The sequence below is a fragment of the Ceratotherium simum genome, chromosome 4 (assembly GCF_057802395.1).
Source record: "Ceratotherium simum simum isolate JZ-2026a chromosome 4, ASM5780239v1, whole genome shotgun sequence".
NCBI classification, from domain to species: domain Eukaryota; kingdom Metazoa; phylum Chordata; class Mammalia; order Perissodactyla; family Rhinocerotidae; genus Ceratotherium; species Ceratotherium simum.
The window spans coordinates 49,482,330-49,507,597 of record NC_141903.1 but is presented as its reverse complement, the minus strand read 5'-3'; the positions used below and the strand labels follow the sequence as shown (position 1 = coordinate 49,507,597).

Genomic DNA, 25,268 nt, shown 5'->3' with positions numbered 1-25,268 from the left:
CACACGAGAGGTTTTGAGTTTTCTTTGTTTTGCAATAATATCATTTTTTTAAATTAAAGCCTCTTCACACTAGAACCATATTGTTAGGTATGAGTAGAGTTACTGTGGAGTTAGTTTGTTCCATGGGGGAATAGGAAAAAGAAACACCCAAAGAGCACCTACTGTGTGCCAGAAACCATAGAAGGTCATTTTAAAAATACGTTGTTTAATTCAGTCCTTAGAACTCTCTGAGGTATAGATTACTACCCCCACTTACAGATAAAGAGATGAAGGATCAGAGAGGAAAGTGTTTTTCCCTCTGTCACACAGGAACTTGTTTGCAGGGCTGGTTGTTACCAAAGCCCACCCTGCCTGCCATGTGCACTTCTAGCGAGAGGTGTTGTAATTATTTCCATAACGAGTCAGGTGGAATTTGGACTAAATTACAAACTTCTCAAAAAACAACTTTGCCTCTTAGCAGTCAAGTGACTTTTTCATAAGTTACTATAACTTTTAGCTGACAGCTCCTTAAACATTAGGCAACGAATGCCTAAAATTTAACAACTGTCATCTTTATTTAAGTTGTGGGATTCTGAAGGGGGAGAAGGTTATGGTAATCTATTAGACTCTCTAAAACCCCAAAGAAATCTAACAGAACAGAACTGAATGTCTGAGTCATGTGAAAGGACACTGGAACAACAAATTTTAATTCATGATTTTAAAAGCTATTTCTAGGTCCTAGCATTAAATCATAAAACCGTTTAGGCAGCTAAAGATTATAAGGCTGGAAAATGCTCGTACAATGTTCAGGGCTGGTAGTTATTAGATATCTAGATGTAGGGAAAAGAAAACAAATTGCCCAGTCTATTTAAGGAAACATCTATTACCTAAATCTTTACATTGATTTTGATAAGTTAATATGCATATCACACACTGCTTTGTTCTAGAAGAATGACTTGCAGAACTCACAGCTCATTTCTGGTAAATACAGGATTTCTTGGCATATAATTTGTGTGCCAATTTCATGCCTGTGTACATTTTTCCTTAACATTATCTTTCTTATTTCAAATTAATTTTATTTTTATGGAATGTATGCATCCTTTCTGTCACAAGGGGAGTATATAGAAATAAAATAATTTTTATATAGAATAGCTACTTGGGTGCCATAATAAATAAGATACTATAGTCAAATTTTGGATAAATATTTTCAAACCAATCAATCCTCCAAAGCAAAATTATTTGCTATTAATGACACACTCTAATGTCTATAGAGACATCAAATAAAATCTCCCTATTACACCTCCCTAAAACAGTGCGTGGCTTTTAGTGGAAAAAACACGGAAGTTTCTTGGTCACAGCTCTTAAGGGAGGGGAGGAGAGGGAGGCAGGAGGAATAGCTTTCTTTCTTGGAAATCCATGTGACGGGTGCAGAAAGACAGCCTCTGTCTCCTCCTGTGTGGGTCTTCCTGCTACTCCCCAAAGCCTTGCGAGGACAGAGTTGGGCCCAGGAGAAAGGAGGCATAAAGCAGGAGGTTTAGACCTGTTTTCGGTTAATAATCAGCGAGAGTTCTTGGTAGCAGGATCACAAACTTACAAGATCTGGTTGTCTTAAGAGAAAAGGGATTTATTGAGAAAGCGTCAGGAATTTACAGAATGGACGGGAAGGGAGAAGCAGGCTCGGAAAATGGCAGGAACTAAGGCAGCTGTGGAAAATAGAGGCAGGAAGCACTGAAATGATCTTTTCAACAAAGATAGTTTGGCCAGGAGAAACAGACGTTGGGCACTGGGAGGGTGGCTGCAGAATCACTGTCCACCACTGGACGCTGATGCTATTGCTTGGAAGAATTAGAACCAGTCCTCTGGCTTTTTATCATTCACTCAAAACACAAAGTCCTAGGCAGGGGAGTCCAGATGCCTGACCAACGTCATGTACTCACTTTCCAATTGCCTTGGTGGGAGAAGTGGGGATCCCCTGCCCCAAGACTGGACTCCTGTGGGTAAACACAGGGACAGCATACAGGCCAGACTTTATTCTATTTGCTTGATGCTTGTGTTACCGCCCAACATGGGGCCTTCTGCTTGCCACAAGACGTGCCAATAGTCAAGAGGCAAGGTGGTAGGAGAAAATGGACTTTTTATTAAAGCTTGCTAGCAAGAGGGAAGATGGCCAACTCATGTCCAAAAGAACCATCTTAAGGGGGCACAAAAATCTTACAGCAGTTATATAAGCCATTGGGTTATTGGGGAGGGGGTTAGGAATGTTGACAGACATTCCTGGTGTTACAGACTGGGAGTGCCACATCAGATCTTTCAGTTTTCACTGATGATGGCTATCAGCATAGATTCTCTGTTTGGAGGTCATCACATTCCTAAGGAACTCAAAAGAACAAAGTTATCGTCTTATCGCAGCTAGGAGGTACATGTAGAAGCAGGGGTCGTAAAATCTACAGATCAGTGAGATCTCCTGGATGGTGCATATCCAGCTGGGTTAGTTTGTCAGAGGTCATTCAAAGTTACAATAGAGTTTCTCTTTTCTACAATATGGCTTCCTTTATGTCAACTTGTCTTGAGCCAGTATCACTTGTGTTATATGAGCTGGTTAGCATTTTGAATATTACTCCAGAATTCCAGCTCCCTTTTGCCTGAGGCAGGGTTCTGAATTTCGTTCACACCCACACATTATGACATTCTCTTAAATAGGAAGATGTTGGACCGTCAAAAAGTTGACAAATATCACTATAAGACTCAAACGAGATCAGCCAAAGAGTCCTCTTAACTCATATGTAATCCAGCCTAACTCAGCAGGATATGCAATTATATATATTACTGGGGGAATATGATGTAATTCGGGGAATAGAAACACATCTCCACCAGACAGGAATTGAGGAGTTGGAGGGCCCTTGGCTAAAGATTTAATCAAATACTTATTAACAGTAATCTCAAAGCTTTGACTGGGTCTTTGTGTATTTGAAGGAGAGGTCATTAATGGGTAGATGGCTTAGCAGTGGGCCCCTTTCTTATGGCTGGCAGGCCTTTATTGTAACAATTTGAAAAGAAGGGAAAGAAAGAAAAGAAATAGTACTGTTGTCCATAATTATGTGAAGTACCAACTACAATGTATGGAGTCACCTTATCCACAGGAGTTCAGGCTGCAGTGTCTCTGACAATTAACGTTTGTCCTTGGCAGCTCAAGGTATGCATATGTGTGTTTAATTTAACTGTTCCTAACAGTTCCTGGTCTGACAGTAGTAGAAGTATCTAAGCAAGAGTATCCTTAAAAGTTATGCTTTGGGGCCGGCCCGGTGGCGCAAGCCGTTAAGTGCACATGCTCTGCTGAGGCAGCCCGTGGTTCACGGGTTCGGATCCCAGGCGCGCACTGATGCACCGCTTGTCGAGCCATGCTGTGGTGGCGTCCCATATAAAAAGTAGAGGAATATGGGCATGGATGTTAGCCCAGGGCCAGTCTTCCTCAGCAAAAACAAGAGGAGGATTGGCAGATGTTAGCTTAGGGCCGATCTTCCTCACAAAAAAAAACAAACAAAAAAACGTTCTGTCTCTAACAGAGATCCCTCCAGAAGACCTGTCATTTGCCAAGGTGTCTTCAACAAACATGCCCTAAACAAAAGGTTCTCACACAGGAGTGCCACTGGCAGAGGTCTTCAGGAAGCAGGAATACCTCCAGTAAAAATCTTTCTTTTAGTAGTGCCCTAGCAGTGCCACTGCGGTGCACACTACAGATTAGTCAATCAAAAGCCATTCATGACTCATTTTTCCTTTGCCTTCCTCTACTGAGCAGGCTGAAGGACTGATGTAATCATCTTCCCAGACTCCACTCCAGCTAGGGGTGGCATGAGTCACAGTCTTGAGCAATAAGTATTTGTAGAAGCCCTGGGGTGGACTTTCCTTATCAGATAAAAAGGAAAACCCTTGCTACTTGACACAAGTTTTTCTCTCATCTTTTCTCTTTCTTTTGCCTGGAACAAGGACTCAATGGCTGTAAGTGCAGCAGCCATCTTGCATCTATGAGGACAATTTCTCAAGCTGAGGAAGAGAGAGTAGGAAGTTAGAAGCCTAGTGCTCTGATTGTACCATTGGGCCACTGACCCACTTCTGGGCCATTTACCCTCAGATTTCACGTTGCATGAAATGTTTAAGCTGACATGTTAAAGCTTCTGAGTAGGGGATTTTGTTACTTGCAGCTAAATGCAATCCTTACTGTGCAGTGTCTCTAGTAGGGGCTTTTCTAGCATGAGTGACTCCTAAAACAGTAATGTCCCTGGCAATGCTCAATAGCATGGTCTTTACAGATTCAATGATCCCAGTCTTACGATGATAATGATACTCTAACTCATGCTATGGTATGGACTATAAGAATCTTCTCTAATGCTTAAGTTATTTTTATTTCTATGATTTTTATTTTTCTTCCTAACCACTGGAATTGGTGTTGTTAATAGAATTTCAGGTAAATTACCATTTACTGTTTATTGTTGTTGTTAGTTTGTTGTACTCATTATTGTGTTATTTTATTTTGTTTTATTTGCCTCGTTTTGAGCTGCCCTGAATTGTGAACTTGAAATTCAGTAAGAAAGAGGTCACATTTTTTTTCAGTTTTTTGTATTTATACAAAATTATACAAATTATATCTAATTATACAAATTATACAAAATATGTTGAGAATAAATTTAGTTCTGTTGGTGAAAATTTTTCAAATTGTTTTTCTTCTCAGTGTTAATCATGCTTTTAGATTCTAACACGTAAACATAAATAAACAATATCATTCTTTTCATATTATACCCTCTTAAAATGTTATATTCTCCCTTAACTTGGAAGAAGCTATGGTTAAACACTACTGTAGAAATCATTTTTAACTTTAAAAGTTGATCTTTTTTGCAACAGCTGAGATTCAAGAAATATGAATCAAATCTTGTCATTTTCAAAAAAACAAATAAATAGACATTTTAACTTTTTCAACTCCTGTATTCTAGTTTCATTTTATCAAAACGCTTTCCCTTAAAATACCTTATAAAGGAGAGTTTTAGTGCCTTTACCTATGATGAAACATGTTTGTAGTTGCTTGTAAATGGACAACTTCCGTGGTCTTCTCTTGGCACCACAAAGGCCTTCTGAGTGTCAGGCCGAGGACCTAAGAGCAGAATGGCTTCTATATTTGAAGGTTTTCTGTCCACAGCTGTATAATGGCTTGGGACATCAGAGCAGAACAGCTTCTATCAGAAGGTGGCTGTCCAATACTGAGTCATAGTATACTGCAAGAAAACCTTAAAGAAAATAACTGTCCTTGAGTTTTTTCAATGATGTGTTTGTTATTTTAGAAAACTTTGATTTCATTAAATAAAGTGGCAGAAATTCACAGTTTGGAATATGCATACATTCATTATAACTTACAAACAATAAAGGCCAGATCCAACGTGACTGTATTAGGAGATATGCACATTTGCATATGAGTGGAAATCTCTTTGGCACTCACTGCAAAGAAGACCAGAACCTCAATTTAGAAGTTGTATTTGGCATAAATCCAGTGACATTTGCAAGAAACAAAGGCTCACTGATAAGTATGAAGTTTAGAAGAGTCATGTTGGATTTTTTTTTTTTTTTTGTGAGGAGATCAGCCCTGTGCTAACATCTGCCAATCCTCCTCTTTTTGCTGAGGAAGACTGGCCCTGGGCTAACATCCGTGCCCATCTTCCTCCACTTTATATGGGACTCCTGCCACAGCATGGCCAGACAAGCAGTGCATCGGTGCGCGCCCGGGATCTGAACCGGTGAACCCCAGGACACCACAGCAGAGCGCGCGCCCCCAACTGCTTGTGCCACCGGGCCGGCCCCCATCTTTGATTTTTATCTCCAACTGTGTATTCTTTTTGTTGACACATAAATTATTCATTTCTAGTGCTTTATTTGTTTCATTTAGGAAAAGAGAAAACATGAAATAAATCCTACTTTAACTACTTCAGGGTTTAGGATTCAGGGAGGATTTCTAAGTTTTGTAAAGATAGCTCCACATTATTCACACCTCCTTAATCTCATGGTGCATAGAAACTTCCCATGTTTAGGATACATCGAGAGAATAAAGGGAAAGAAATACACCTATGCCGAAGACATCTTATGACAAGGACAGATGTAACTTGCAGGCCAGATGCAAAAAATATAGCTGAAAATCCTGATTAGGAATTTGTTCCCAGCAATGATTCTTGCTTTCAACTTCTAAAAATAAAATTTTAAAAATCTTCCAAGGTAGCTGACCTATAGGGATGCCATGAAGAAAGTAATCCATTTACCAATTCTAAAATAATAATAAGAAATGTCCAATCGTAGTTGGCATTGACTTTCCAGTTTCTCAATATACTTATTATCTATGATGAAAAATAAATTAAGAAAGAAATATCATACAAAAAATGAGCATATTCACAAGGACAAGGATGGTATTAAAAACAGAGGCCCTAGAATTGAAATTCCTGGATCCAAATTTAGCTCTAGTATATTGTTTCTCAAACATGGTCCAGACCAAAAGCATTAGCAACACCTGGGAACCTGCTTAAAATGCAAATTCTCAGGTCTGACCCTAAACCTATTGAATTAGAAAGTCTGGGGGTAGTACCCAGCGATCTGTGTTTTAACAAACCTGCCAGGTGATTCTGGTGCTTGCTAAAGGTTAAGAACCACTGATCTAGCATTTACCAGCTGTATGACATTGACCACGATAATAATTTTCAGCCTTGGTTTTCTCATCTGTAAAAAACAGGGGAAAAATAATAGTCTCTCTCAAAGAGTTTTTGAGGAGATAAAAAAGCAATTCAAATTCACAGAAAGCCCTTAGAAGAGTATCCAGCAGAAAGTAAGTGGCCAATGACTTTTAGCTCTAGGTAAGCCATTATGGGTTTACAGGTAAAAACGTTGTTAAATTATTAGTTACTTTGTGTGGTTTGGTGTGATGATATATTCCTTTTCTGCAGGCAAAGTGATTTCACATACATTACATCATTTTATCCTCACAGAATGTTCCTGAGATGGAAGGGGCAGGAATTATAGTCCTCTTTCCACCTATACCCAATAAATATTTATTAATTACCTAGCTACCATGTGTCTAGCCCTGTGCTAGATGCTGGGATAGGATGTGAACAAGAGAAAGAAAGACCCCACCCTCCAAGAGCTGACATTCCCATTTAATTCAACGCAACCAGAGAGACACATGGTTTCTCATGAAATTTACAATAGCAGTGAAAGGGCTTGTTGGAAATACAGATTCCTTGGCCAGACTTCCTAAGACTTTAATTCATTAGTATTGGGTTGGAGCCCTGGAATCTGAACTTCCCAGATGACATACACATACAGGTGGTCCAGGAAAAATATGGAGAAAAGTCTGCCAAGAACATGTATCCATGTATGTAAGAACAAGTCCTTACAATACGGTATGAGTCTCATGATAGGAGAAGCTCAAGATGACATGGGAGAAGGGGACTATTCCTTGAGTGAGGGATGATATCAGAATGATGTCCAAGGCTTAAATTTCAATGGTTTTAAAACAACAAAGATTTATTTCTTGATCTTGCTGTATTTGCATGGTTGATCACAGAAAGTGGTTTTTATCTTAGTTACTCAGGGTCCTAGATTTATGAAGCAGCTACCGTCATGGAGGCTGCCAGTTGCTGTGATAGCAAGAAGAGAAAGCTTTGAGGGCTTTGCACCAACATTTAAATGTGTGGGTGAGAAACAATGCATTCCCCTTTCCCTTCACAAATCATTGTCCAGAATAAGTTACGTGACTCCACTCACCTACACAAGGGCTAATAAATGTACTCGTATCCAAAGAATTAGAGAAGAATCAGGAATTAGTGAACAGCAACAATCATTATCTTGAAATCATTTTACAGATGATGAAACTGAGCTTTAGTAATAAATAATGTCCTCAAAATAACAGAGTCAGTAAGTACCCCAAAAAAGATTAATTCTCCAGTGTTTCTATGGTGTCTGTTACAAATGAAAATGAAACTCCAGCCCCATCCTCAAGTGCTCTTTTAGGAGCCTGAACTAATGCAATACATTTGCTTTTTGCGAGCCTTGTTTTAGGAGCTGAGAGTTCAAACATGAATAAGACATCAATCCTGTCTCCAAAAAGCTCACGCTGCACTGGAAAAGACAGTCACGGCACAGTGAATATAAGACACCTCAGACTGTTGTAAGTAATGGACCAAAGAGACAAGCATATGAAGTGATAGCCAACCACAGAAAGGGAAATTAATTCTGCAGAGTGAGTATGGAAAGGTTCACAGAAGAAATAATATTTAAGGTGAACCTGGAAGAATAAGAAGTTTTGTTAGCAGGAAATGAGCAGAAGAACGCTCCAGGCAGAGCTGACAGAATGGACGTATAGCTAAATGGGCTTATTCGGGGAGTTTTGAGGAGCCCAGAATAGTTTGTCCACCAGTGTTCCTAAGGTCAAGAGTGTCAGAAACTTTCAAAATACTTTGGAATTTGAGAGTGAAGGGCTTAGAATGGCATGCCAAGGAGTTTTTCCTTTTCTTCTCCCAAGCAGAGATGCTAATTAAAGTTTTTGTGTAGAGAAGTAATATTTGGGTTAGAAAGAAATTTGAGGCAATATGGAAAGAATGGGCCCAGAAAGAAGAACAAAAAAGATGATTCCAGGCTAGATCAAGTAATCAGAGCAAAGAATGGTGGCTATGGTTATCTTGGCCAGTCATCGTAAAATCCTAAAATCACAGTTAATCTTCTAAGGTGGAAATTAATATCAACCAAAAAGACTGTGAACATTTAACTGTTAGTTAGGGACATAATGGGCCAATTCAGCTACCAGCTGCACAAACGTTTGAGGACAATGATGATTAGACATGAGAGTAAAGGAGGACAGGAAGGTTGGTCTACAATATCCCTAAACCCATTAGAATGTTCCAAATAGCCTCCGTATTTGACTATTTGAATTGAATAACATCTAGACTGGAAGAGTCTTTAGAGGTCCTTTACACAAAACCCATCATTTGACAGACAAAAAGGCAAGTACAGAAATGGTGTATAAGGACTCAATTCATACAGTGTTTAGGAGACCCAGTTGTAAAATCCAAGTTCAGTAATAATTGTATCATAGGCTGGGTTTGCTTTGTGTAGAGGTGATCACTAAAGTACTCTTTACAGCAATGGTTCTTTTGATGCCTTTAGCCTCCACTCATAAAGAATCAGCTCCCTGTGACCAGTGAGACTGTCTCTATTTGCTTCTGCAAAAAGTAGTTTATAGAATTCTCATGGGAGCCTTCACCTTCCTGTATGTGTACAGAACATAGGCACATGTACCAAAAAGCTCAAAGAATAAGAGTTTTGATGGGTAATGATATATAAAATCCTTAATATTTGCTTATACAGTCACCTCTTGATTATCCTGTAATGGATTATCTAATTTTCAGATTATGCATGCTCTTCGTTTCTGGTTTAAAAAGGTTTGAGCAGAGATGAAAAGAAATACATTTTTGCAGTCAATTCTCCAATTTGTAAGCAACTGTCATATTGTATGAAATAGGATCCTTGCACATACCAGTGTCCAAAACCCCCATTTAAAAGATCTAACAGCAGCTGTGGCATCTGTATGCTTCCTCTTCTTCATTGAAATGGGAGACTAAAGTATAAAAAATGTATTTTGATAAAATAACATAGGTAGTTTGAAAAATAGACAAGGCTACAGGCCAACATCATGTGGTACCAATAACTAGAATAAATGGTAAAATTCAACATGGAAACATTGTGTCTAGCCCAGGCAATGAGGAATACATTTAAATGGTAGGGGTTAAAAGCTGATGGTAGTAGACCACGTGGAGCCTCTTTCTTACCATGCTGGTCTCTCTTCTTAGGCAATTTCTGCCTAAGCTTCAATTACCACCTATATGCAGATGATTTAAAATTTTATGTCTCTTGAGCTTCAGACTTGATTTGCTTGTTGTGGGACAATAACACCAGGTTTAGAATTTAAATCTAATTTTAAATAAAAGGAGACTTTCACCAGCCAAAATCTTACGACTATCGCACCTCAGTTTCTTAGAAATGACAGACTCTCTTTTATCAGGTAAAATCGAAACTCTCAGAAAAATGCTTGAGGTAAGCAAGGGAAGACAGAGAGTTGTGAACTCAAGTTGAGGAGAAGAGTCGGATAAAACTCAATCGGGAGGGAAAGGGTGGACCTATACATTAGCAAACTTCAGAAGAGCTCTTTGAAAGGAGAGCTAATATGCATTTGAAATCATCCACACTATTGGTCAAATATTGAGACTTTTGTCTTTTGGAGAATTTTTTTTTATCTGCCCAGCAGGTTACATGATACGTAGTTCTGTGTGTTATGGGGATTGACAGGCCTCATTATTTTCCAACTGTCCCCTTGGCATCTCCCTTTGGATACTCCAAAGCTATCCATCACATCCAAAACCAGTCATGATCTTTCTTTCAAAGCCTTATTTGTTTTCCATTGTATCGCATAAAGATTCCATATATATAGCTACTTAAGCAGAAATCTGAGTACCTTTTCCTGAGATCTCTCTCTCCTTCATTCTCATATCCAACCATGACCTAGTTCTATCTATATATGTGCCTTCTTCCCAGTCTAGGCTTGAAATCCTTTCAATACTTTCCTGTTGCTATTAAAAGTCTGGTTTGGACCTTGCAAGGTCTCAACATTGCCTATTGCTCAAGTCTCATTGTCCCTCACTCTGTTTGAGACCCCTGTTCTACATGGCTTCCTTTCAATTCTTCCAACATACCGTGCTACATCCCTCCATAATCTTTCCACACATGCTCTTCACTTTCCTGGAAAGTGAAGTATATAATCCCTTATATAATATAGGGATGGATCTTATAATCTATAGCAATACCTACAAGGGGCCTCCAACTCAGAAATTTATAAAGACAGCATCATTTATTTATTTATTTATTTATTTATTTTTAATTTTTTGTTTATTGCAGTAACATTGGTTTATAACATTGTAAAAAATTCAGGTGTACATCATTATACTTCTATTTCTGCATAGATTACATCATGTTCACCACCAAAATACTAATTACAACCCATCACCACACACATGTACCAAATTATCCCTTTCACCCTCCTCCCTCCCCCCTTCCCCTCTGGTAACCACCAATCCAATCTCTGTCCCTATGTGTTTGTTTATTGTTGTTATTATCTACTACTAAATGAAGGAAATCATACGGTATTTGACCTTCTCCCTCTGACTTATTTCACTTTGCATTATACCCTCAATGTCCATCCATGTTGTCACAAATGGCTGGATTTCATCGTTTCTTATGGCTGAGTAGTATTCCATTGTGTGTATATACCACAGCTTCTTTATCCATTCGTCCCTTGATGGGCACTTAGGTTGCTTCCAAGTCTTGACTATTGTGAATAATGCTGCAATGAACACAGGGGTGCATGTACCTTTACAAATTGGAGTTTTCAAGTTCTTTGGATAAATACCCAACAGTGGAATAGCTGGATCATATGGTAGCTCTATCCTTGATTTTTTGAGGAATCTCCATACTGTTTTCCATAGTGGCTGCACCAGTTTGCACTCCCACCAGCAGTGTATGAGAGTTCCCTTCTCTCCACATCCTCTCCAACACGTTGTTTCCTGTCTTGTTAATCATAGCCATTCTGACAGGCGTGAGGTGATATCTCATTGTAGTTTTGATTTGCATTTCCCTGATAGTTAGTGATTTTGAACATCTTTTCATGTGTCTGTTGGCCATCTGTATATCTTCTTTGGAGAAATGTCTGTTCAGGTCTTTTGACCATTTTTTAATTGGGTTGGTAGTTTTTTTGTTGTTGAGATGCATGAGTTCTTTATATATTTTGGAGATTAAGCCCTTATCAGATGTATGGTTTGCAAATATCTTCTCCCAATTGTTAGGTTGTCTTTTCGTTTTGTTGATGGTTTCCTTTGCTGTGCAGAAGCTTTTTAGTTTGATGTAGTCCCATTTGTTTATTTTTTCTATTGTTTCTCTTGCCCAGTCAGACGTGGTGTTTGAAAAGATGTTGCTAAGACTGATGTCGAAGAGCGTACTGCCTATGTTTTCTTCTAGAAGTTTCACCGTTTCAAGTCTTACATTCAAGTCGTTAATCCATTTGGAGTTAATTTTTGTGTATGGTGTAAGGTAAGGGTCTACTTTCATTTTTTTGCATGTGGCTATCCAGTTTTCCCAACACCATTTGTTGAAGAGACTTTCTTTTCCCCATTGTATGTGCTTGGCTCCTTTGTCAAAGATTAGCTGTCCATAGATGTGTGGGTTTATTTCTGGGCTTTTGATTCTATTTCATTGATCTGTGTGTCTGTTTTTGTGCCACTACCATGCTGTTTTGGTTACTATAGCTTTGTAGTATATTTTGAAATCAAGGAGTGTGATACCTCCAGCTTTCTTCTTTTTTTTCAGGATTCCTTTAGCTATTCGGGGTCTTTTGTTGTTCCATATAAATTTTAGGATTCTTTGTTCTATTTCTGTGAAAAATGTTGTTGGAACTTTGATAGGGATTGCATTGAATCTATAGATGGCTTTAGGAAGTATGGACATCTTAACTATGTTAATTCTTCCAATCCAAGATCACGGAATATCTTTCCATTTCTTTGTGTCGTCTTCAATTTCTTTCAGCAATGTTTTATAGTTTTCGGTGTACAGATCTTTCACCTCTTTAGTTAAGTTTATTCCTAAGTATTTTATTATTTTTGTTGCAATTGTAAATGGGATAGTATTCTTAATTTCTCTTTCTGCTACTTCGTTGTTAGTGTACAGAATTGCAACTGATTTTTGTATGTTGATTTTGTATCCTGCAACTTTACCATATTTGTTTATTACTTCTAAAAGTTTTCAGGTGGATTCTTTAGGGTTTTCTATATATAAAATCATGTCATCTGAAAATACTGACAGTTTCACTTCTTCTTTTCCAATTTGGGTCCCTTTTATTTCTTTCTCTTGCCTGATTGCTCTGGCTAGGACTTCCAGGACTATGTTAAATAGGAGGGGTGAGCGTGGGCTGGTTCCTGTTCTTAGAGGGATAGCTTTCAGTTTTTCACCATTGAGGATGATATTAGCTGTGGGTTTGTCATATACGGTCTTTATTATGTTGAGGTACTTTCCTTCTATACCCATTTTATTCAGAGTTTTTATCATAAATGGATGCTGTATCTTGTCAAATGCTTTCTCTGCATCTATTGAGATGATCATGTGATTTTTATTCATTTTATTAATGTGGTGCATTACGTTGATTGATTTGCGAATGTTGAACCATCCCTGCATACCTGGAATAAATCTCACTTGATCATGGTGTATAATCTTTTTAACATATTGTTGTATGCGATTTGCTAGTATTTTGTTGAGGATTTTTGCATCGATGTTCATCAGTGATATTGGCCTGTAATTTTCTTTTTTTGTGTTGTCCTTGTCTGGTTTTGGTATCAGGGTAATGTCAGCTTCATAGAATGAGTTAGGAAACTTCCCCCCCTCCTCAATTTTTTGGAAGAGTTTGAGAAGGATAGGTATTAAGTCTTCTTTGAATGTTTGGTAGAATTCACCAGGGAAGCCGTCTGGTCCTGGACTTTTATTTTTGGGGAGGTTTGTGATTACTGTTTCGATCTCCTTACTGGTGATTGGTCTATTCAAATTCTCTACTTCTTCTTGATCCAGTTTTGGAAGGTTGTATGATTCTAAGAATTTATCCATTTCTTCCAGATTGTCGAATTGGTTGGCATATAGCTTTTCATAGTGTTCTCTTATAATCTTTTGTATTTCTGAGGTGTCTGTTGTAACCTCTCCTCTTTCATTTCTGATTTTACTTATTTGTGCCTTCTCTCTTTTTTTCTTGGTGAGTCTAGCTAAAGGTTTGTCAATTTTGTTGATCTTTTCAAAGAACCAGCTCTTGGTTTTATTAATTTTTTCTATTGTTTTTTTGGTCTCTATTTCATTTATTTCTGCTCTGATTTTTATGATTTCCCTTCTTCTACTGATTTTGGGCTTTGTTTGTTCTTCTTTTTCCAGTTCCTTTAGGTGCATTGTTAGATTGTTTATTTGAGATTTTTCTTGTTTGTTGAGATAGGCCTGTATCGCTATAAACTTCCCTCTTAGAACCTCTTTTGCTGTATCCCATAAATTCTGGCATCTCATATTTTCATTTTCATTTGTCTCCAGGTATTTTTTTATTTCTTCTTTGATTTCTTCATTAACCCAGTCGTTGTTCAGTAGCATTTTGTTTAATCTCCACGTATTTGTGGCTTTTCTGATTTTCTTCCTATAGTTGATTTCTAGTTTCATACTGTTGTGGTCAGAAAAGATGCTTGGTATTATTTCAATCTTCTTAAATTTATGGAGACTTGTTTTGTGGCCTAATATGTGATCAATCCTGGAGAATGTTCCATGTGCATTTGAAAAGAACGTGTATTCTTCCGTTTTTGGATGGAATGCTCTGTATATATCTACTAGGTCCATCTGTTCTAGTGTATCATTTAAGGCCAATGTTTCCTTATTGATCTTCTGTTTGGATGATCTATCCGTTGGTGTAAGTGGAGTGTTAAAGTCCCCTACTATTATTGTGTTACTGTCTATTTCTGTTTTTATGTCTGTTAATAATTGCTTTATATATTTAGGTGCACCTACATTGGGTGCGTAGATATTTACAAGTGTTATATCCTCTTGTTGGATTGTTCCCTTGATCATTATGTAATGCCCTTCTTTGTCTCTTTTTACAGTTTTTGTTTTAAAGTCTATTTTGTCTGATATGAGTACTGCTACTCCAGCTTTCTTTTCATTGCCATTTGTGTGGAGTATCTTTTTCCATCCCTTCACTTTCAGTTTGTGAGTGTCTTTAGGTCTGAAATGTGTCTCTTGTATGCAGCATATATATGGGTCTTGTTTGTTTATCCATTCAGCCACCCTATGCCTTTTAATTGGAGCATTTAGTCCATTGATGTTTAAAGTAGCTATTGATAAGTATGTACTTACTGTCATTTTTTAACTTTTTTTTTTTCTCAGTGTTTTAGTAGTCCTACTCTGTTCCTTTCTTCTTCTATACAGAATTGATGGTCACTTGAGTTTGACCTCTGTCTGAAAGCTCTACTCTTTAAGTCCCCTCCTCCTTCCTTTTATGTTTTTGATATCATATCTAACCTCTTTTTTGTGCATTTGTATCCATTACATTCTTATCATGGAAATAGATAATTTTTCCTATTTGTGGTCTTCTCTTTTCCCCTTAAATCAGTCCCTTTAACATTTCTTGTAGCACTGGTTTCTTGGTGACAAACTCCTTTAATTTTTGCTTGTCTGGGAAAATTTTGATCTCTCCTTCCATTTTGAATGATAACCTTGTTGGGTAGAGTATTCTTGGCTGTAAGTTTTTTCCTTTTAGCACTTTAAATATATTGTGCCATTCTCTTCTAGCCTGTAAGGTTTCTGCTGAGAAGTCAGCTGATAGCCTTATGGGGTTTCCTTTGTATGTAACTTGACATTCTCTTGCGGCTTTTAGGATTCTCTCTTTATCTTTAATTCTGGACATTTTGATTATGATGTGTCTTGGTGTGGGCCTCTTTGGGTTTATCTTGTTTTGGGCTCTCTGTACTTCCTGTACCTGGATGTCTGTTTCTTTCCTTAGGTTAGGGAAATTTTCATCTATTATTTCTTGAAATAGATTCTCTGCCCCCTTGTCTCGCTCTACTCCTTTCGGGACACCTATAACACGGATGTTAGTGCGCTTGATGTTGTCCCAGAGGTCCCTTAGACTGTCCTCACTCTTTTGAATTCTTTTCTCTCTTACCTGTTCAGCTTGGGTAATTTCTTCTAGTCTTTCATCCAGCTCACAGATCCGTTCTTCTGTATCCTCTACTCTGCTTTTGAGTCCCTCTAATGAATTTTTCATTTCCAGTATTGTATTCTTCATTTCTGATTGGTTCTTTTTTATAGCTTCCATTTCTTTGTTGACATTCTCACTGAGTTCATCTATTCTTCTCCCCAGATCAATGAGCATCCTTAACACTTTTAGTTTGAACTCTCTGTTGGGTAGGTTGCTCATTTCTGTTTCACTTAGTTCCTTTTCTGGGGTTTTGTCCTGTTCCCTTACTTGGAATGTATTCTTTTGCCTCCTCATTTTGCCTCTTTCGCTGTGCTTGTGTCTACGTATTAGGTAGGTCAGCTACATCTCCTGCTCTTGGATAGGTGACCTTATGTAAGTGATGCCTTAGGAGGCTTCCAGTGTGCTTCCCTCCGTTGTGAATGTTCCAAGGGTGACCCCTATGTGGGCTACGTGTTTCCTTCCATTGTGGCCTGTTTGCTCTCCGTGTAGGCACCCAGGGAGGCCGAGATATGCTCCTGGCCAGCTGTTGTAATGCTTAGCTGCTTGTAGTTGTTGTGGGCCCTTCAGTCTCTTTATCGGGTGTGGGGAGCCCCAGCACAGTTGGCTGCAAGTTCTAACACCACATTTGTGTTGCAGTATTTCTTTTAAGTGAGTAGGCCCCCAGCGTGGCAGTTTGTTAGCCTCAGGGCCTTACAATTGCTGTAAGCCTCTAGCCTATTAGGTCTCTTGTCAGCTCTCTGAGGATTGCAGCTGGGTGGGGCTGGCCTCAGGCACAGGAGCACCCAATTGTTTCAGGCTTTGGAAGGTGGGGCAAACCCCCTATGTGGGTCTTTGAGAAGCATAAGTCTTCTGCAGCTGACAAGCCCTGCCGCCCACAGGTCCACACACACAGTCAACACAGTCCTGCCCCGTGTGCATGCCCCAACCTCCCGAAGCAGACCCAGTCTCTCCACGGCGGGAGCCCCACACACTCCGCCACCACCCCACACTCTCCACCCGCTCCTTGTGCACACCCTGCCCTGCTAAAGTCTGCACAGTTGCCAGGCTGCAGAGAATCCAGTCACCAATCTATGCAGGCCCACAAGTTGCCTGAGGACTTGTTGTTGGGTGGGGCCAGTCTCTAGGGTGGGCTGCCTGCCCTGGCTGAGCTGGATTAAATCAGTTCTCTAGCGGGTGGGGCAGACCTGGGCTAGCAGGCCCCATGGAGAACTCCCATGGCATCTGTGTCAGCACGCCCACACCGGGCCACAACAATGGCCGCCGCCAATGTCCCAGTCCCTGGAGAGGTCTCACCTCTCACTGAGATGCACTCAGGGCCAATTAGGTGAGTCTCTTTTCACCACAGCACTGTGCACCTTTCTTTCTGGTGATTTTAGGATGCTTTCTGAAGCAGGTGAGTTTGCGCGCGGGCCCTTTAAGAGCCGGTTTTGGTTTCTTTGTGAACCGAGTTTTCTGGGGGTGCTCCCCAATGTTTTAGTAGCAGGCAAAGTCAGATATTATGCTGCTGGTCTCGATTGTGCTGGGTACACAAAATGTCCACAGCGGGGGCGCTCCCCGGCTCAGGGCCCCGCGCCTCCAGGGGGGGTGCGTACCTGTGCGCTGCTCCCGGCGGCCGTGAAGCTGGCGGCTTGTGTAGGCGGCGTTTTTCCTCTCCAGAAGGGAGTCTCTGCCTCTTCTACCTCAGTTAGGATTGTCCGTTGTTGCAGGAGTTCCTCTTATCCAGTTTTCAGTTCTGTCTCAGGGGTAATTTTTCCACGAGTAGTTGTAAATTGGCTGTGTCCACAGGAGGAGGTGAGTTCTGAGTCTGCTTACGCCGCCATCTTGACTCGAGATCAGCATCATTAATTTAGAATGATTAAATTATATCTTGAAAAGAGAGCTAACTATATCAGCTTAATAGATAGTTAATATAAGCATGAATATAGTATATAGCTGTATATGCCAAAACTACCAATATTATATAGTAATCTTCTATCCACTAAAGTGTTGCTAGTTGTGGTTTTGAGATAAAGTAGCTTTATGTTTTATACCAAAAATTGTAAATGTGCAATTTGTCATCATATTTACAAAGACATTAAGAAGTGGCTTAGCCTGAATAAAATATAAAACTTGCAGGAGAGCTGATAGAACAACAGTGCCACAGTTCTCGAAAAGCTGAAGGAGGATGGAAAAGCAGAGAAGATTCTCAATGCTCTAAAGCTCTTTAGTTTTGGAACTGGATGCCTTCCAGGACCTTTGAGTGTTTTTGTTTTTCCCTCAATCTCCTAATTCTCTAAGAGACCTTGATCTTGTCAAGGTGATTTTGCCAACCAGAATACTATTCAAGGATATAACTCCTTGGACGGAAGTATAGTTGGAGGGGTTGGGACACCTTTTCCAAATGTAACAGCATTTTTTCAAAAACAAAACACAAATATACAGATGTGAGGTTAAGACTATGATGAAAAAAATATTACATGAAGCAGGATGAAATATACCATTGAAAGCTCAAATCTAAAGGCAGTACAAAGGATGGTGTCTTTTTTTACATTCCGGCCCCTCCATAAATGTCAATCAAATGATACTAGCCCCTGTCCCTAACAGCCTTATCACCCCATCACCTCATTGCCCTGTCTTACTTTCCCTGATATTAAGACCAAGCTCTGTTCCGGTTGGCAAGAGATTTTTGGTAACATCTTCTCGTTATGGAAAAGATTCCCCTGGTATGACTAGGGGAACCGTCTCTGTCCCACCCCAGTGCTGTCCCTCACCCTATTCATGCACTCATCATCAGATTCTGGCCCCCGCCATCGGCCTTCCGTGTACATGCTCTGCATTGTGGGAAGACTTTGATAGCAAAGAATTCCTAGTCTCGCCGTGGGCAGTTGCTCTAAGTTGACTCAAGGCCACAGTGTCAAGGACTGTGCTTTTAATTAATGGTTTCTGCAGAGATTTCTGCAGTGATAGTAGTTAAAAAGTTGAGTTTTCACTTAATATGCCTCTTAAAATTCTGGCTGAGATTCCATGACCTGGGAAATGCCCTTCTCCCTAGTTGCACGTTTTCTGGCTCAGTAGCTCTGGGTGACACAAGATCTATGAGAAAAGTCTATATTAAACTCTGGCTTTTAGACAGAGGTATAGCTTCCTGGTTGTTTATCCCGAACAAAACTTCCCAGTTTCCCGGAATCATAAACTTTATAATACTTTGTTTCTAACAGATTTAAACTAAATTTCCTGTTCTACTTTCTATTCCGCAATCATAATAACCTAGACTTTTGATTTTGGGTTTTTTTTAACCATTCATGCCCAGATATGAACACTGCCACGTATATGTCACTGAAATAACTGGATTTATGATATTCAAGAGTCTACCACTTATCTCAAAGCTGTGCTTCCACCTGTGACAATAGGAATTCAAAACACTGCAGTGGTGAATATCTCTGTCTCCTTGGTTGCACAGATGGCTAATTAATCAGGAATTTCTGGGTGAAAAGATTGTTGTGTGCTATCCATGAATTTTGTTTACTCTATCCCAGCTCTGCTTCTTAATATGGATTTCTAAAACCTAGCATCTTTTCTCTGTGTGAGAGGGGAAATCTGATATGGTAGTGACAAAGAAGGCAGTGGAAAAAACATTCTTCATGTTAGCTCTCCTCCAAAGCCATTTATTCACATTAAAGTTTAAGATGTATAATGCCATGCAAAAAGGAACAAAGCCTTTTTTGGCCATAGGATTATGAAGATAGCATAAAAACCTTATTGCTATTTATCTGTAATTAGCATTAGCAAATGATTCCCCTTGTGCTTTTTTTAAGCATCTCAAATGAAACCTGTTTGTGATTAGGCTCTGTGCCAATGTGAATAAACAACCGACTAAAAAAAATGAAAGCTTTATAACAGAAAGTCAAGAAGATTCTTAATGATAGCCCAAGGAGTAGCTCTGTGATAAATCTGGTCCCTGAAACTAATAATCAACTTTGCCTTTGTAGTCATCACTGAGACTTGCAACTGAGACTATTAGCCCAAGTCTCAGAATTATCTGTAGGAGGATCATAAGAAGATGACCCAGTCAGAAGCTTGGGTCATTCTGCATGAGGCCCTCTGTGAGTTTTCCTGGAATGACTAATACAAGTCAGGGGGAAAACAGACACTAGCATTTCAAGCCTTGTTTAGCTTGAACAGTCACAAAGGACTTTTTGTACTTTGTGTCTAATATGTTTTGCTCTGAAAATCTTCGACCATTGCTGTGCCAAGCCCTGGCTCATGTCATATGTCATGCACAGCAATTACGTTAGGTAATAAACTCCATGTTCCCTTGATGTACCCTCCTCCAACCCCCGTCGGTGACATTGCCCTTAGAGACTGTCTAGGCTCTCCTATTTGCAGAAAGACCCTCTGTTCAGAAAGCAGATGATTCATTTAATTCCAGCAACTCGCCATTGCAGCTATATAAACACATCTCTCTGGGCTTCCCAAATAAGCATGGCCCACATTGACCACTTCCAGTTTTTAACCAGGATAGAGAAGGCTAACTGTAAAAAAGAAAAGAAAAAGGCTAGTGACTTTATATGAGCAAATAATTAGATGTAATACACTACATATATGCGTATATACATATGTATATTCAGAAAAATATAACAGAAATGTTAGCCCTCCCCCTTAAGAAGGCGGGAATATAAAATAAATAAAGGAATTGGAAATAAGTGAAAATAGTTGGGAAAGCTGGTAGGCAGGGAGAGTTCATACATGAAGCTGTTGGTCCCAGGCGGCAATGCATTCATGGAGCTCGAGGTCACGCCTGCCCTCATCAGGTGTGCAGGGCTCCTGCACCACCCTCTCTGGGCTGCATGCAGCCTGCCAGGCAGCCCTCTCCCTGTGACTAGCACCTGCCTCATTGCAGATTGCCATGTGAAGTGCCTTGTGGTTTCTGTGTTCCCCTGAGTTTATTCAGGTGTAAGTATAGAACTGATGGCAGTTGGAGAAGGTCAGCATTACATATTCATTTTATTTTAAATAATTGATGATGTTTCCTGTCTCTGCTTACATTAATTGCTCTCAGGTGTTAGAAAATGGCTCAGTGAGTTGCCTTTTAATGTGTTTCTTTAGAAAGACAGTGTGACTGCTCTTTAGAATACTAAAAGCAGCATGTACTGTGCAGGTCTTTCTAATTGGAGGTTAATAAAGGGGAATCGAACATATGCATTGATGCTCTCTGCCATGTGGAGGAGAAGGATGTATTTAACTATACCCCCAAGGATGTGAGCAATGACTTTATCCAATCTCAGAGTAAGACTCATGTTTACCCAGATTATTCTGGTTGGATGTGGCAGTAAAAACCAATTTGATATTTTCCGAGGTGGTGACACTAATAATGGAGTATGAAATACAAAGTCATTTTTCACGATCAGTCCACAGGGAGATGTTTTCTCTCAAGTACAACTCACAAATATTTTTCAAAGAATGCAAAGACTCCAAAGGAATGGGATGTTACTTCTTTTTTTTTTAATCTGATCATACATATGGAAAAGCCAAGTTCTTGAAACAATGTTGATTCTGCCGCTTTTAAAAATATGAATTGCTTCACTTATAACCATATATAAAAAGGTTTGTTCTTTTTGTTTTAAACATTATTTTTAAGGAGAAGTTGGGCAAACAACACAACTGATTCTAAGGCATTGATCCATTTGTACATTCTGCATTGGTGCTTCCAGGAAGTATATTTAGAATGCGTATTATTTGCTTAGAAAAGATCAGGAAACTTACTTTTAAGATACTTTTCTGTGATGCATGCTTCCAGAGTGGGACATGAATCAAATCCAAATTGAATCAACTGAGAGTCAAGCTGAATCTTAGAAGCAGAACAATTGGCTTTTGAGAAAGGGCTGGTGGCTTTCGGGAATATCTTCAGGGGGAAGCAGGTTATGATGGGGTGTCACCATCCAATCATTCTATGTATGACTGGCTTGTCTGGCCTGAGCAGTCTCAGATCTCATTGTGAAGAAAGGACTTTGGGGACATTCATCTTCCTCTTGCCTCTTTTTTCAATTTGTAGGTTTCATAGAAGGAAGACCAAGAGAGTCCTAAATAACATTTAAATTTAGGTTTTATACTTTTTACGTTTTCAGTAAAACAGCAACAGTAACCGAAAAGGCTTTGTTCTTGGTCTAAATTCTGATTGATTAGGAAGCAGGAGATTTTCTAACCATTATAAACCATAACCTAACCATTCCATTAACTTTGCCAGTAAATATACAGTGGTTTATATCATATTGACCTACACATGTGCACAAAATATGTGTGCAACATTCAGAGATACAGCTAGGTGTGTGACTGTGTGCAGACACACACACACACACACACACACACACACACAGAGCAAGTCAATAGAACAGCTGTTCAGCATTATTTACAATATATTGGCATCACTGCTGACCTAAAGAGCTGAAGAAAATAACAGGCCATATTTTCAGCTTAATAAAACCCTGCAGTAGGGAGCCCTTTATGAACAATTACAAGCATTTGCTGGAAATACATTTGCTGATTTAACAAACTGGGTAGGACAAATGTTTAACATGCTGTTGTAATGATGTTCAGATGCTTTTCTTAGTATTCGTTGATCTGAGATAATGTGTTCTTGCCCAATCATGCTACAAAGAAGCAGCAGAAATAAATAAATAAATAGATGTAATGTGATGCGCTCTCACAATAGCAGAGCTGCTGACTGCCCCCGACAGATGGAAAAAAAAAAGTCAATATGATGTCTGAGACAGCCCAGGCTCAGCACTGCAGAATAAATTACATGATTCGCTGAATGCCTGGGCTTCGCTCAGACATACAAAAAAATTGGAAAGATAAAAGCTTGCATTGGCTTCAGATGATGTTTACTGCTTGATGGATTTACTAGCAGCCCCAGTACAGTCATACTGTATTGAATTATTGGCCTCTGTTTAGCTGTGTGTCCATCGGAGCCTGAGTGTCCATTTAAGCGTAAGCGAGCTGGAGGCCCGCCAAGCCTCTCGGAGGCTCTAGGTACAGAGGAAGACGTGAGCTAATGGCCACCAGCTTGAAGAATAGGGAACTGGAGGACATTGGGGGAGGCAACAAAGCCCAGCTACAAAGTACTTTCTTGTCAATATTAATGCCAAAATAAATATTAATGGAGGTTGCCCAGCACACTATTTTTAAACGTGCCTTGCTTTCTTTGTGTTTTAACACACATGGCTGGAAATGACTGTGTGATTTTTCTCTCTCTCTTTCTTTCACACTTTCTTTCTTGCTCTGAATCTATGAAGGAATTCGGAAAAGGCCATTAGCTTTACTACTACCCGTTGTCACAGCAGCAGGGTTTCTATAAGGCAACAGAGGCACATGAAATGTTGGCTTTAAGAGGTATGGGCTTCCAATAAAATATATGATTAGAATAGTAATGTACAGTTCAACAGCTATTGTTATGAATTCTTTATTGCATTGTGTTACGGCGGTTCAATTGAGAAGTGGCATTTCATGTACAACAAGCCCGCCTGTTAGGAAAGTCACATTGTTATCTTAGCTTCAAAAAAAGGAGGTGGTGAATGGGGACAAAGCGTATATGGGAACTCTCTGTACTTTCTGCTCAATTTTGCTGTGAACCTAAAACCGCTCTAAAAAATAAAGTTCATTAATTAAATGAACACACACAGAAAGAAGGCGCAGGTGTGGTGGGTGTTGTGGGAGAACAAAGATAGCTAAGCGTTTAAGGCTTTGGGTTACACTACCCAGAGTCTAAAATGCGAGTGAACTGGAATTTTGCACAACGTGTGCACAACGGGGAAAAGAGGGTAACTGGGGGAGATGGAGCAGTTAAGAGAAGGCCTGGGTCTGGTGATTATTCCCAGGTTAATCGCTGCTTATGGGAGATATCAGGGGAGCTGATTGCACAGGGCTCCAGGGTGAGGGCCACAGCGAGAGTTCTCAGACGTCTCTCTAAGGGGACTGCTTGCATTAGCAACACAAAGCTACCAAATGCTCTGGGAAGATGCACATGGAGCATGCCAGACTACTAGGAGTGCAAAGGCAGGTTCAAGAGGATCTCCCTGCTCTGGCAAGGGCACCAGCAGCCTCTAGGGTCAGAAAAGGACTACAGTTGAACCATCCCTGCGTTAACTCGCCATGTAACCCCAAGCAAATAGCTTCATTTCTTTTAGCTCCTATTTCCTAGCCTGTAAAACAGCTGATGATATCATAATAATAATTTACTACTTCATAAGATCTTCAATGGATCAGGTGAAGCAAGAACAATGAAAAGGGGTGCATTGTTACAGTAACTTGTACTTGAGTTGCTTTCACACTCAATCTCAAACTGGCAAAAAGCCGTTGATGATTAAGCAGCTCGTAACTATGGGGGATTGGAATCTGCCAACTCAAAATACGTCTCTGCCTGAATGACATTTTGACCCCCACCCCCACTAACTGACCAAAGGAGTTTGGGATGCGAGGCCTGCCCCCAGAAAAGGCCATCACCATAGACATCTCAGGATACCTGGGTGGGTCGTGCTAAGCCCATTCTTAGTTCTGGCTACCCTTTATAAGATATATTTACATTTGTAAAGAAAATCTCCATTTGTAAAGCTATCTTCTTCCCTGCACCAGGAAGAAGGGAGGGATGGCCTTACCTAGAAACTTATCAGAATGGAAGGCGGGGACTTAAATCTGCACGATAAACTTATTCATTATTAACTGTGCTGTTTGGGCAATATGCTATCTGACTCCCACTAGGTTCCTATAGATGACATCTTCCTGGAGCCTGGGTTACCATGGTAATGGGTGTTTGAGCTATTTTTTTCAGGAACTGAACCACTTGTCCATTTCAGGCCAGACTGAGATCACCAACCCATCAACTGGGCCCTTTTGATGGCAAGAGGCTGGAACCCCACCCTCAGGGCATACTAATGCCGCCATTCTGTAAACATGTGTCCTACGAAGAGATATGAAGCCTGACTATGCTTGCGCAGATCGTCAATTACCTCATCTCTCCTCACCTCCAATCACCTTGCCCCCTTCTCCATAAGTACCCCTGAGTCCCTATTTTCAGGGAGGCAGATTTGAGACTTGTTCTCCCGTTTTCCTCACTTGGCTGCCTTGTGATTAAACCCTCTCTCTGCAATCTTATTGTCTCAGTGATTGGCTTTCTGGGTGGTGGGCAAAAATGGACCTGGTCTGGTAACAAGTTTCTCATTTATTCTCTTCACAGCACAGTGATTTTGCTATATCCGTTTTATAGAGAAGAAAAGTGAGGCACAGTTACTTACCCTAGGTCACACAGCTGATCATAGAAATGCTGAGCCTGGATCCCACGCCTCCCCTCTGGTACACTTTCTGGGCTATATAAGGTGAACGATGATCAGCAACCCCCTCTTTGGGCAGCAGGTTTGGGCTGTGATGCTATGGACCTGGAAGTGCGTGACAAACCAGAACTGAATTGCTGCAGAGG

General features: G+C 39.9%; 1 long non-coding RNA gene across 2 annotated transcripts in view; it reads right to left on the bottom strand.

Moving 5' to 3' along the window:
* Positions 1-25,268, bottom strand: part of LOC147917286 (uncharacterized) — a 190,921-nt gene that overhangs the window by 40,220 nt on the left and 125,433 nt on the right. For both annotated transcript variants that reach the window (XR_015551971.1, XR_015551970.1), the window contains one exon: positions 25,087-25,227. This is a non-coding gene — a long non-coding RNA (uncharacterized LOC147917286). The remainder of the gene's footprint in view (positions 1-25,086; positions 25,228-25,268) is intronic.